The 12,099-nt window shown below is 47.1% G+C and overlaps 1 protein-coding gene across 1 annotated transcript in view; it reads right to left on the bottom strand.

Moving 5' to 3' along the window:
• Positions 1 to 11,458, bottom strand: part of PPFIBP1 (PPFIA binding protein 1) — a 114,080-nt gene extending 102,622 nt beyond the window's left edge. The window contains exon 1 of the mRNA XM_069863711.1: positions 11,408 to 11,458. The gene's annotated coding sequence lies outside the window, so the exon portion shown is untranslated. The remainder of the gene's footprint in view (positions 1 to 11,407) is intronic.
• Positions 11,459 to 12,099: the final 641 nt, after the last annotated feature.

The following is a 12,099-nucleotide window of genomic DNA, read 5'->3' as shown; positions in this document are numbered from 1 at the left end:
AAACTGACCAACAAAGTATTCTATCCCATATATGTCATACTCGGTACAAAACTGAAAGATCACAAGGGCCACCGTCTCCTCTTTCATGGCTGATGCTCAGTGAAGACCTCATTGCCTTTTTGCTCCTGATCCCAGACCCATGCACTTCTGAATGCAGCTCCTGAGTTCAGCTCCCTCCTGCTGCTGAGTCCAGCCCAGTACCTTTCCCTGTGCCTGCTCTGTGGCAATGTAGTCATTCATCTATTTGTATATATTTAATGATTTTCCTAACAGTATTTTCTTCATTATTATTTCATTAAAGCTGTTTTAGTCTTAGTTTCCAACCCACAAGTCTTATTTCTCTCCATTCCCTTTCCCTGGGGGTGGAAGGGAATTGGGATCACCACAAATGCCTGGGGTTAGCTGCAGATTGAGGCTGGGCCGGGGCTAAACCCTGACACTCCATCAGCCCAGCCCAGTCACCCTCCGGACCCCTTGGGAGGGCTGCTTCCTTGCTCCTCACTTCCAGGACCAAAGACTTCAGCAGCAGAGACCACACTGCCTCCTCCGCAAAGGGAAGCAGCACCAGGATGCGCTTCTTCATTCACCAACGATCTCCCCAATAGCTTTCTTGGACAAAGGGGACAATGACAAAGGCATCTTCACCGGAGCCATCATTGGGTCTCCATCCCTTTTAATCTCTCTCTCTTTCCAGAAAAGCACGGTTAAGTTGGGCATTGCAAAGTTGAGGTCTGCCTAGAAGGAAAAGCAGGATTTTAATTTCCTCTAGCAGGTATTTGTGAAGGGACAGATAACTCAGTGTGACTCAGAGGAAGGGCAGTGTGGTTCCATTTCTTATGTTTAACACAGAAAACCAGAGACAGCCCCCTCATTTTGCTGCTAAGTGCACACTCTGCAGGAGCTATATTAACACAGCTGGATCTAAGGAAGGGAAATGTTCCTCACCATGTGCAATGGTAAAGCCAGGCCCTAATCACCACAGCCATAGAAAGATGATCCAGCACATTTAGTAAGAAGAGAAATTAACTGCAATATCACAGCCAAATTCCCAATTACCATCAGCAGTCCAGCTGGATACACTGTCCTAAACAACCAGGCAGCTGAACCTAAACTATTGCCACATGTACATAATTTCCCTACCCCATCAGTCCCTTCCCTCTGAAAGAGGCACTGCAGTACATCAGTGTACCACAGCAAGTCCCTATAGAAACAGCATCTTGTTTCAACTGCTTCTGCATTTACAGATACCCAACAGTATGATCACCCTTGCCTAAACACAGCAGACTTTTATTTCTGCAGCCTGTTATTTTTATGCTGTGCCCCAAAGTGAATGGAGTGGCATAAGGCACAGGCGCACACCAAGTACAACCTCACACATGTTTTGAAAATTGCTTTTTCATATCAGCACTGGGTTTCACTTGGAACAAAATGACTTTTCAGGACAGCACAGGACACTAAGTTAAACAGTTTCTTTTCACAGAAACACAAGGCAAGGAATTTGTTGCAAAAAACTCAAACACACACCAACCACAATTTTTGTTGTGATATTTTTACTGATGAATGAATAAATTAGCATTTAAACCAAAGGCAATATTTCCAGTTGGAGGTAATTTACTTTCACCTCAATTCCAGCAGCCCTGGCAGGCTAACCCAAGATACAGACGATGTACAAACAAGCAGCGAGTGCTCGCATGCTGGGAACTGTTCAAACAAGAATAATTCAATCTTTTTGTAGTCTTACCCTGTCTAATTTGCCACAAGCTGTCTCTTTTCAGATGCTACATGAAATGTGAGGAAAAGAAAATCAAGCAGGATTAAGCTGGTACATTTACAATCAATTAATCTAGTGAGAGTTCAGGTCAGTTTTCTACATAGAACAAATTGAACTTTTTCAGCTTCACAGGGTTAAAGGAACAAAAATTTATGGCAGTAACCAAACATCTCTCTCTGGACAAGTGTGTAGCGATTACTTAACTAATGCAAATGATTTTCAGTCCATGTGCAAAGAATGTATTGAAGAATTGCAGGGCACTTGCTTCCATCAGCATTTTACAAGTACTTTTCAGGTAGCTATGGAGACGTTGCAGCCTTTTTCATTTTGCTGTCATAACTAGACGTAACTATTGATTTCTTTGTAAAACTCCTTGGAAGAACAGGGAAGGAAGGGGGAGTGTCAAGTACGCCAAGGTCTGAGGGCAAGAAGCTGAAGAAAATGGAAACAGATTTCAGACACAGACTACAGCACAGTGACTCCTTGCAGGAGGCAGCCTTGAACTCCAGGTCCTGCTTTAGTACATCTGAAAGTAAGGAGGTAAACATATACCACTATATTATCAGGCAGGCAATAGAGGTATAGCCTTCCAGGCAGGTCCAAAAGGAAAAGCATTTCTAGCTACCACTGCCATCACCCTGCACAAAAGGAGACACTCTCCGACTAAGGGCCTGCTGCAGTTTTCCTCCAATACAAAGCTCTCTGGAGACATGGTAGGACTCCATCCTTGAAATCATCATACTGAGCCACCAGATCTCCTTCCAAGCAGTTTATGTGGAAGCCCCATCCCCAGCAGACTTCACTGGTAATCAGTGCCTCCTCTCCAACTTCCCCAGGTATTACAGCCTTGTAATAAATGACTGGTCAAACAACCCTGCACCACACCATCTTTCTGACAGCACCTCAAGAGCTTGCCATAAGTCAAGCAAATATTGTTCCTCAGTGCCCAATACTACTGTGATGTCCAAAACAATCCCGAGAGAAAAGCCATTTACCACATTGACATCTCTATGATCAAACGCTTATGCGGATTTAAGGCTGCACATCATGACAAGCAAGTCTGATGCTCGAGATACTGACCTGGAAAACACTGTGTTGCACAGATAAGGACATGCAAATAATTATATATTTAGGTCCCATTCAGAAACTCCCACAGTAATGAGAACAACAGATCAGGCTCATAACAGATTTTTCCCTTTGGACAAAACAGAAAGGAAAGCCTGTTTGAGCAAAATATTTTTCTTAAATTCACCTTAGACCCAGTCACAACAATGGAGCCAGAACCTGCAGAATTATCTCTACCACCAAGCTGGAGGAAGTTTACCAGCACCACCCAGAAAACAAATCTCAATCTTCCCATCTCCATGTTGCATTTAAAGCTTCATGGCTGTTCACCAAAAGGACACTCTCAAGCAATACTGCAAGCAGAGGCAGAGCAAGACCCTGCACCCGTGGCAGAGCTGTTACCGCTCCCTTCACATAACACCCATCCATCTATGCAACTGCATCATCAATACTGCTTTGTTAATTCATCTGAAGGCTTGAAAGCAGGGGAGGATTAATCATCCTTTAAGCTTCACAGGAAGGGGGCTGAGGAGTGTCATTACTGCCCTCAGGGCGTATAGGTGCCACCAGCCATCATGGGTGGAAGCGCTTGGTCTAGACAACACAGACACTTTCACCACTCTCAGCAACAGTCAGATTGGCCCAACTTCACAACTCACACCCTGGTCACAGCTTTGCCTTGTACTTCTGCGGCTGGCACTACAGCCAGCAGCCAGCAAGGCCACACAGACCCAGAGCTGCACTGGGAGTGGGACAACCTAGCCAGAGGGGAAACACCACAAGGTGTCCACAGGACTCACCCTGTCCCGCAGCTGGCCACCCCAACACCACCAGCAGCATCCCAGTTTTGCAGCAGTACCATGAAGCTGGTCGCAAGCCCCACCAGGTGCCAGAGGCATGCCACGCCATCGCAGCGTCCCCATGTTGTGGGGCGCAGCCCAGGTTCAGCCACTCCTGCTGCGTGGCTGCATGCCTCCCTCTGGGGCCCTAAGGCAGGAGGGGAGGACCTCCAGCCCAGTAACAGTCCTCCTGCTCACTCGGAGAGCAGAGACACGCTGCACACACCTCCATGGGCCCTCCACCGAGAAGGGTTCCAGGTGTCCTAAGCAAGGGTGGCAGGAAGACTTGCAGTCCCCCACAGTGTGTAAATTCCTGGTTGTGCTGCATGCCCTCAGGAAGTCCCCAAAACCACATTTCTGTGCCAGCACCATCAGAGGTTGCAGTGGTCCAGCCCAGCACTACACAGGAGGTCCAACACCAGCTCCAGGACGGGTGAGGAAATCTAAGAGAATACTTCTGATTAGGACTTCTTAATTACATGTTTCACATCCAAGGGAAGACGTAGACAAAGGTAAGCCACTATATGCTCTTTTTGAAGGGGGGCGGGGGGCGGGGAAACCACACCAAACCAAACAAGCAAACAAAACCTCACAAAACATACATAAAATTCTTCTTTACTGAAATATGAAAAACAGGCTCTTAGCATCAAATTCAGCTTAGCAAGAAAACATAAATACACATTTCTGGACCTTCCCCTGATGTTTCCTTTACAAATATAACCAATTAAAAGTGCTGTCACAAGTTAAAGGAGCATTCAGCTAAATGGAGGAAAAAAAATATGTTGATGGCTCTAAGATCCAACTGGCAAGTCTTTTCAGGTCTGCTCTGAACCAAAACCAACTTCCTGGAGATTTAAATTATGAGTAAAGAAATAGTCTCTGCTTAATCCTGTTTTGGAAGCAGGACAGAGAGTACTACAACAAACTAGCACCTGAACCCACCAGAAGGCATCTAGCTACCATATGCCTTTCCTGGAGATTAGCTGCTCAACACACCCACCTCTTCTTCATGAAGACCTTTGCTCCACTGTGCATACAGTTGTGGGCAGGAGTCGGGAACACGCTGTGCCGTGGCTGCTCCAACATGTCCTTATATCCCTCCCTCAGTGTAAGCCACTAACTCACTAAAATTGTCTGTAATACACACCCTGTTCCAGGAGAACAGCCGTTTGCACCGAGATCTTGAGAGAAGCCACCAAGGATGGCTACTTCAGCCTCCATCTGCAATGTAAGGAAACCCCCTCACAGCACAAAGAGGTCTCCAGGAGGCATGTAACACACAGCACTTGTCAGCTGTAGTGCAGAGTACCTTGCCTTTCCAGCAGACCAGCATTTAGGGGAAGATGAAATTTTTGTCTGCTTCTTAAAAAGGAGCTCAATGTACAGTCCCTCCCCTCCCATTTAACAAAAGCCTATCAGAGATGCTTCCAGTGCAGAAGAGAGCTCAGAAAGGCTCCAGTTGAGCAGCACAGGGATCACTGCCAGCAGACCACCATCACCTCCCATCACAAAGTGTGTTTTGCACTTGGACATTTGGATAGGGAAATAAACATAGGTCCCAGCAGGAGGAGTGCTCCCTGGTCCCACACAGCCACAGCCGCAGCCTTATCCACGCCACAGCCTTTGACTCCTCCTGCATCCTGAGCACATGAGCTCCAGAGGCAGCACACTCCCCACCAGGCTCACTCCCAAAACTCCACTGGGATGGATAAAGATGAATCTACACTGCATTTTAGCACAGGTTTACAATCTAAACAAGAGTGGTAGAGAAGATGCTTCAAATCCAAAAGAAAAGCTTCCACAGTAAGGCAAAACAACACAATCACACAGCTGCCATCCATGAATATCCATTAACACTCAAACTGAAGAGAACCCAATAGGCTATATGCTCCCTGTCCTTGCCAACACCTCATCTCTGCAAGACTTCTTCCGTACAAGTAGACTACCTGAAAGGAAAACAGATTCCGGCAGTCTCTGCATGGCAAGAGTGATTTTTACAAACCCATGGTGGCTGTGCCCTTGCTAAGCTGTGCAGAACCCAAGAACACAAGTGCTACAACCACATGGGATAATAACTATTTGCAGAAACACAGCAACAGCTCAGCGCTTTTTTGCCATGAAGATACATTTCCTCGCCTGCTCTTCAAGGCAGATGTCAATTATCACCATTACACTCTGCAGAATCTTAATGTGATCCTACAGACACCTTCACCGGCCTATCTTATGACTTTTCAAATCATGGAGATGAGCCTCCAAAGGGCCTATGCATTCTTTTCCTCATCCGTTATACTCCTTATGATCTGGGCTACTTTAAATAGCTTATCTGCTTTAGCAGCGCTTACACCTTTCCTGTGTTTTGCAAGGGCTGTATTTCTCTGCAGACTTCACATATGGCTATAGCTAGTGAGTACACATACTTTATAGAGAAAATATTAAGTCAAGACTTCAGTGAAACAGCTACCTAGACTTTCTGGGTTATTCTGAATCCTTTGAACAGACCTGAAGTTCCCTGAACTCTAGAGGTAATCAGAAATGAAGTTTTGCTCAGATCAAGATCCATACTGTGGAAAGCTGCTCCACAGCACAGAACAGTCTAAGCACACTCGGCAAACAAAGCACATCCTTAAAGCATTCAATGCACTGCAAGAACCTCAGATAAAGCTCCATGCATGTAGCAACCACGTTCCTCCTGCCCTCCACCTGCAGGGTCCCTGGGACAGCAGGTAGCCAGCAGTAAGCCACAGCCCACAAAATCTACCATGAACACCACTCATGCCACGAGCCATGGCTTCATCACCCCTTTAAGCATAAGTGTGATTATGAACCTTAACCATGCGTTACCTCTGCAGACAGAGAAACCAGCTTCAAGGGGCGAAGGCCAACAAAACAGCCTCCGAGACATTCACTGAACCACTCTTTTTTACAGCAAGGAAAGACATCATCATTATTAAGGACTTTCCTTCTAAATTTTATAACTTGGTCTGAAATCCTTAGTACTCACACTGCACTAGGCTGAACCCCTTGGCCTACGAATGCCTAACCATGAAGCTGGATTGAACCAGACACCCATGGCTGTGCACACTGACAGAGCACACAGACAGCTGTGTGCACAGCTACAACAGCATCAACCACCCTTCCTCACCCCCAAAAGCCAGATCCTGGTGCTGGTTTGACAAACACATGTGTGTTCTTGTTTCTGTCATTCATAAAAGAGCAGCACAGGGAAAAGACTTGAAAATGAAGAGGCAGGGGGGTTGGTTGCTTGGCAGTTGTTTTTACAGCATTAAAGCTATTTTTACTATACCAACCAAATATTGCATACATTGTATCTCCCTTCACAACCACTGCAGTGTCCCTGAACTACTTGGAGTTATATTCTACAACCATGCATAAAATACACCCTATACATTTCCCCCCAAGATTGTTGCTTCTGAACTGACCAGTCTGAGAAAAGCAGGCAAGACCAGATCATTGTAATTCCCTTTTATTTTGCTACATTTGTTACAGAGCAAGAAAATAAAGCTGTTTGGGAGAACACAAGAACTACTGGATTTAAAATATGCTGGTTCATGCTAGTGGTAATCAGATTCTTCAGTCTGAAACATGATTAGACAGATGTCTTCAATAGCACAAAGACTCTCCAGTTTAGAGTTCAGATGCTGCAACAGACAGCTCAAATTTCAACCATAAGTTTCCCATTAATATTTAGGAAAAAGATGACAAAGAAGATGCAAGCACGAATCCACTTTGTGTTCTTGCACTTGATCTTGGAACCTTTCCTTCAGAGGTGGCATACAATGGGATTTTACCATGCAAGAATTACAACACTGTGCCTACTGGAAGTGCGATTACAATCAAGATGTATGCAAACAGCTGCTTAAAGTCACACTTTTTGTTATTTTTGTCTTACCCAAACACCATGAAACAGGCCCTGCTTAAATGGCCTCTGGTTCTAGTCCTTTGACACAACCTGCAATACTTAATGATGCAGAGCGGCAGAAGGGAAAACGAACCTTTTTACCTTAACACAAACTGTGGTATCAGTTACCAGACTAGTGCTGGACAAGAGCTCTAATCTCCCTGCCTTCCCATTTGATATGGGGAAAACAGGCTTTTGCACCTCCCAGACTCACACTTGCACCATGTTTTTGAAGAACAATAACAACAAATTCTGATCTTCACCAGCAGCCATTCCTTGCGGTCCCAAGATGACACATAAGAATAGATACAACACACAGGGCACAAGGATGAGATTTAACAGCATTCCCCTCAGACAGCAGCTCTAATAAACTTCAGTTTCTGAAGCTGTCATGACAGGACCACCATTTCTCTACTCACAGATCACCTGTTCAGCAGTCACCTTTTCAGCAATAACACTCACTTTCCTAGGAAGACACAGGGCTGATGCCCTAGTCCCAATTTCAGCCATAAAAAAAAGTCAAAACAAACACAAAGACTGACAAAGGAAAAGACCTAGGCACAGAACATCTGCTAAGGAGATACTGCAACACACCAGGTAGGCTTTGGGAACACAAATGGATTTACAGCAGGGCATGACAGGGTAGGCATAGGTGTCAAATAAATGCTAAATAAATGTCTAGGTATAAACACCAGCTGTGAGCATAAGGCAAGGAAACTTAGTTTACCTCTCCTGGTTTGGATCCAAGAGCAAAGTCGCTAATGGGATGACTAATGGGATCTCACAATTACAAAGGCCGGGGGGAGGCACTATTCAGCTTAAGTACAGGAAGGTACTAAGCGGTTTTATTAATGAAAGTATTAAGCGTTTGTATGTATTCTGAATGCAAAGCTGTATGCACAGGCTCCACGCAAGAAGACAAAACACACCCAAACCCACCTAAACCTTCCAATAAACCTGTTTCTTCCATTTGTAAAAACTTACAGATGCGGCTTGGGCAGGCAGAAATAGGTCTGCATGCAAATTCAGCAGGGAGATGGGGGCTTTACTGACTACCTCAAACATAATAGGAATTTCCAGGATGCTCCACTACATCCCTAAATCCTCTCCAATATTTGGGCTCCTGCTTTCTCTGTTGAAAAGCACTTCGAGCCAGTAGATTCCACAGTCACAGGCAATTTGCCCCCCCACCCCCCCGCCTCATGCCCTGTCCCAGGAGTCAAGGATAAGCTTTTGGACCATCTTTTACCAGATTTCCAATCTGGGCACCTCTCCACACTCCCACCTCATTCACAGAAAACACATAACGCAAAGCAAAACTAAGAAAATTAGCCAGATATTCAAAGGAGTTTACAGCAACACTACCTTGTCCCAAGTAAGACAAAGGTACGTTTTGATACAATCACAACACTGTCCAAGAAAGCGACTAAATCTTCTTTGGATTTAAACCTCTTCAGGAGAAGGATTTTTCACTTCATTTAAACTGTTCCTTGAAGTGAAAGACACAAACTTTACAGAAATCTCATTTGGATGGACTGAAGAGACACAAAACATCCTGGAGAACACTGTGCCATGCACCTCATAACAGAAAGCATTGCCAGTCCTCAGGTGATCCAGGCCCAACACACAGGCAAAGGGACCAGACAAGCTGGCAGCACCACCTGGGAACCTCAGTCTCCCAGGAATGGCTGTAATTTCAGGAATGTTAACAATTATCCTCGTGTTGACACAGGTCACAAGGAAAGTCTCCCCATACACCTCCATAGACACTGTCATCAGGACTCCATTCATTCCTGCAATGTGTTTTACACTGCGCAGGCACTGCAGCCAAAACCAAACAGGCCTTGCATTGAAGGATGAAAAAAAAAAGACTATATTTAACACAGTTTTCTGTCCTATGTGACACCCCTGACTTCAAGGCACTCCGCCCTGCACTTCAGCAACAAGCAGAAATGTTACTCATTATTTTTTCCAGAGCACAGATCCACTGCAGAGCACAGCACTGTTGCAAACACATGTCCACGGGAGACAACAGCTTAAAATATTCTTTAGCAGAACTCCTAAATCCAGAACTGATACAGCAAACAGATGAAAACTCAGGGCAAAACTCACTGAAGGTGAGGAAGCACTTGAGTCTGGACCCATTTGTTTGGGGCTCTTGCTATTACCTTATTGAAGAAGGTCACAGTGGCGCTGAGTATCTAACAGCACCTCAAAGGCTGCGCATCTCAAAGCAGGAGTAACACTGATGAAGAGAAAACCCCATCCTAAAAGCCCCACTTCACAGCCAGGCCAACACATGGAGCCCCCACTGCCTTCAGGGAGGAGAGAAACATCAATGTCATACTTCCAGCACAGGAACACTGACTCCAATACATAAGCAACACAGCACGTCATTGACAGTCATTCTCATTGACAAACTGAACAACTCCCTCTGCTTCTAGGAGCTGATCTATCTGATACAGCTTTTCAAGAAACTGCTAAATCCCATTGTCAAAATTCCCCTGGGACAGCTGCTAAGCCAAACTAGGGGGTACTTTGGCTCTTTCTTTCCTACAGATGTGAAGAAGTTAAGAGACTAAAATCCTTGCAACTGAGAGTTCATGATCTCTGTTTTCCTAGTTTCCAGGATGAACCAAACTGCCATGCTGCCTCACTGAGCATGCTGGTTTTACTGAAACTCAGACTCATGGTTTTTATTATAATTACAAGTCCCTTTCGTCCTTCACAAACAAATCCTCCAGCTATGGCTGCTACCTTTGATAAAAGCAATAAATCCAGAGCTGGCACACCAGAACATCATCCTCTCCAACACTCGATCACATAAGCACAGAGAGTATTCTCACTCTGTGACCCATTTTTTTGCTGTTTACTTTTGGAATGCAGAGATACGCATATTGCTCAATCGTGCTGCCACCGCAATACATACCAGAGCTCACACGCTGCTCTTGGTAGTATGTGCATTTGGGCCAAAAGGAGGAGAGCCAGCGTGTCTCTAAAGGGTCAGACACAGCCAAGCCCGAGTCCTTAAACACTTCATCTGTGGTTTTGCACAGGATGGGCAGCACTGCCCTTCACCGAGAGAGCACACATCTTGTCACACCACAGCGAAGCGTTTAACAGCAGAACTTTACTTTTCCTCCCACAAAAATAACTACACGGGTACAAAGCATCTTTTTTTTACTGCTACGGCTGCACCTCGGCCAGGGCGTGAGCTATTTCAGCTTTTAGAAGTCACGGACCTAAAAGAAACAGACCTAGAAGTAATAATTACAGGATGTAAGAACCCCGGGCCTTAAATCAAAACACATTTGTTAGTTCAAGATAAAACTCACAACTGAAGTCTCGCAACAGTCGCGGCTAAAGCGACCTGCTGAAGCCTGAGAAGACTTAGGGAGGAGCGGGCTCCTGTTTAAACTCCCCTAGAAGCTCAAAGTTCCAGCGCATAAATAAGTTGCGGAAAGTCCGAAGCCAATTCAGAGCCTCCCTCCTTCCTTCCCTCCTCCCTCTTCCAGCCAGGATGCAGCAAAGACAGCGCAGGAACACTCAGTCCAGCCTGAGAAGAATAAACCGGAGCCCGCTCCCCAGCCCCCCCGCCCAAATTTCCCTAAACCCTCTACGTTCCGGCGCACGAATAAGTTACATCAAGCCCGAAGCCGGCTCCCCGCGAGGCAGCTCTCCTTTCCTCCCCCCGGGCCGGGACGCAGCAAAGGCGGCGCGGGAGCCGCCGGTGCCGGCCCGGGGAGCGGAGGGGAGTGGCAAAAGGGGTCCCGCTGCGGCCCCGGGGGCTCCCGCGGGGGTCTCTGCCCTTACCTGCGCCCGCAGCCCCCGGGGCGGCCGCGGCTCCGCGGGCTCCGGGCGGCCCCGCGGTCGGGGCGGGGCGGGGCGGGGCGGGCGGCGGCGCCGCGGGCTGATTGGCTCGCGCCGCGGTCACTCGGCGCCGGGCGGGGCGGGGCGCGCGCGGGTCCCGCGCCTCCGGTCGCGGGGACCCTGAGGCGGGTAAAGAAACCTCTAACCTCACCCGGCGCCAGCGCCCCTGCCCGGCACTAAACGGCGTCCCTGCCTGAGCACCCCGTTTTCCCGTCTTTTAAACACCCTCAGGGATGGTGACTCAGCCCCCTCCTTGGGCAGCCTGTTGCAGTGCCTGACAACCCTTTCGGTGAAGAAATTTTTCCTAATGTCCAGTCTAAGCCTCCCCTGGCGGAGCTTGAAGCCCGTCGCTTCCATGCCATCACTTGTTACTTGGGAGAAGAGGCCGGCACCCACATCTCTGCAACATCCTCTCACACAGTTGTAGGCAGTGACGAGGTCTCCCCTCAGCCTCCTCTTCTCCAGGATAAACAACCCCAGCTCTCTCAGCCGCTCCTCTTAAGACCTGTTCTCCAGCCCCTTCACCAGCTTTGTTGCTCTTCTCTGGACTCGCTCCAGCACCTCAGTGTCTTTCTTGTAGTGAGGGGCCCAGAACTGAAAACAGTATTTGAGGTGCAGCCTCACCAGTGCCGAGT

This window comes from Phaenicophaeus curvirostris, chromosome 1 (assembly GCF_032191515.1).
Source record: "Phaenicophaeus curvirostris isolate KB17595 chromosome 1, BPBGC_Pcur_1.0, whole genome shotgun sequence".
NCBI classification, from domain to species: Eukaryota; Metazoa; Chordata; class Aves; order Cuculiformes; family Cuculidae; genus Phaenicophaeus; species Phaenicophaeus curvirostris.
The sequence above is the reverse complement of the archived record's forward strand: the minus strand, read 5'-3'. Positions and strand labels throughout refer to the sequence as shown.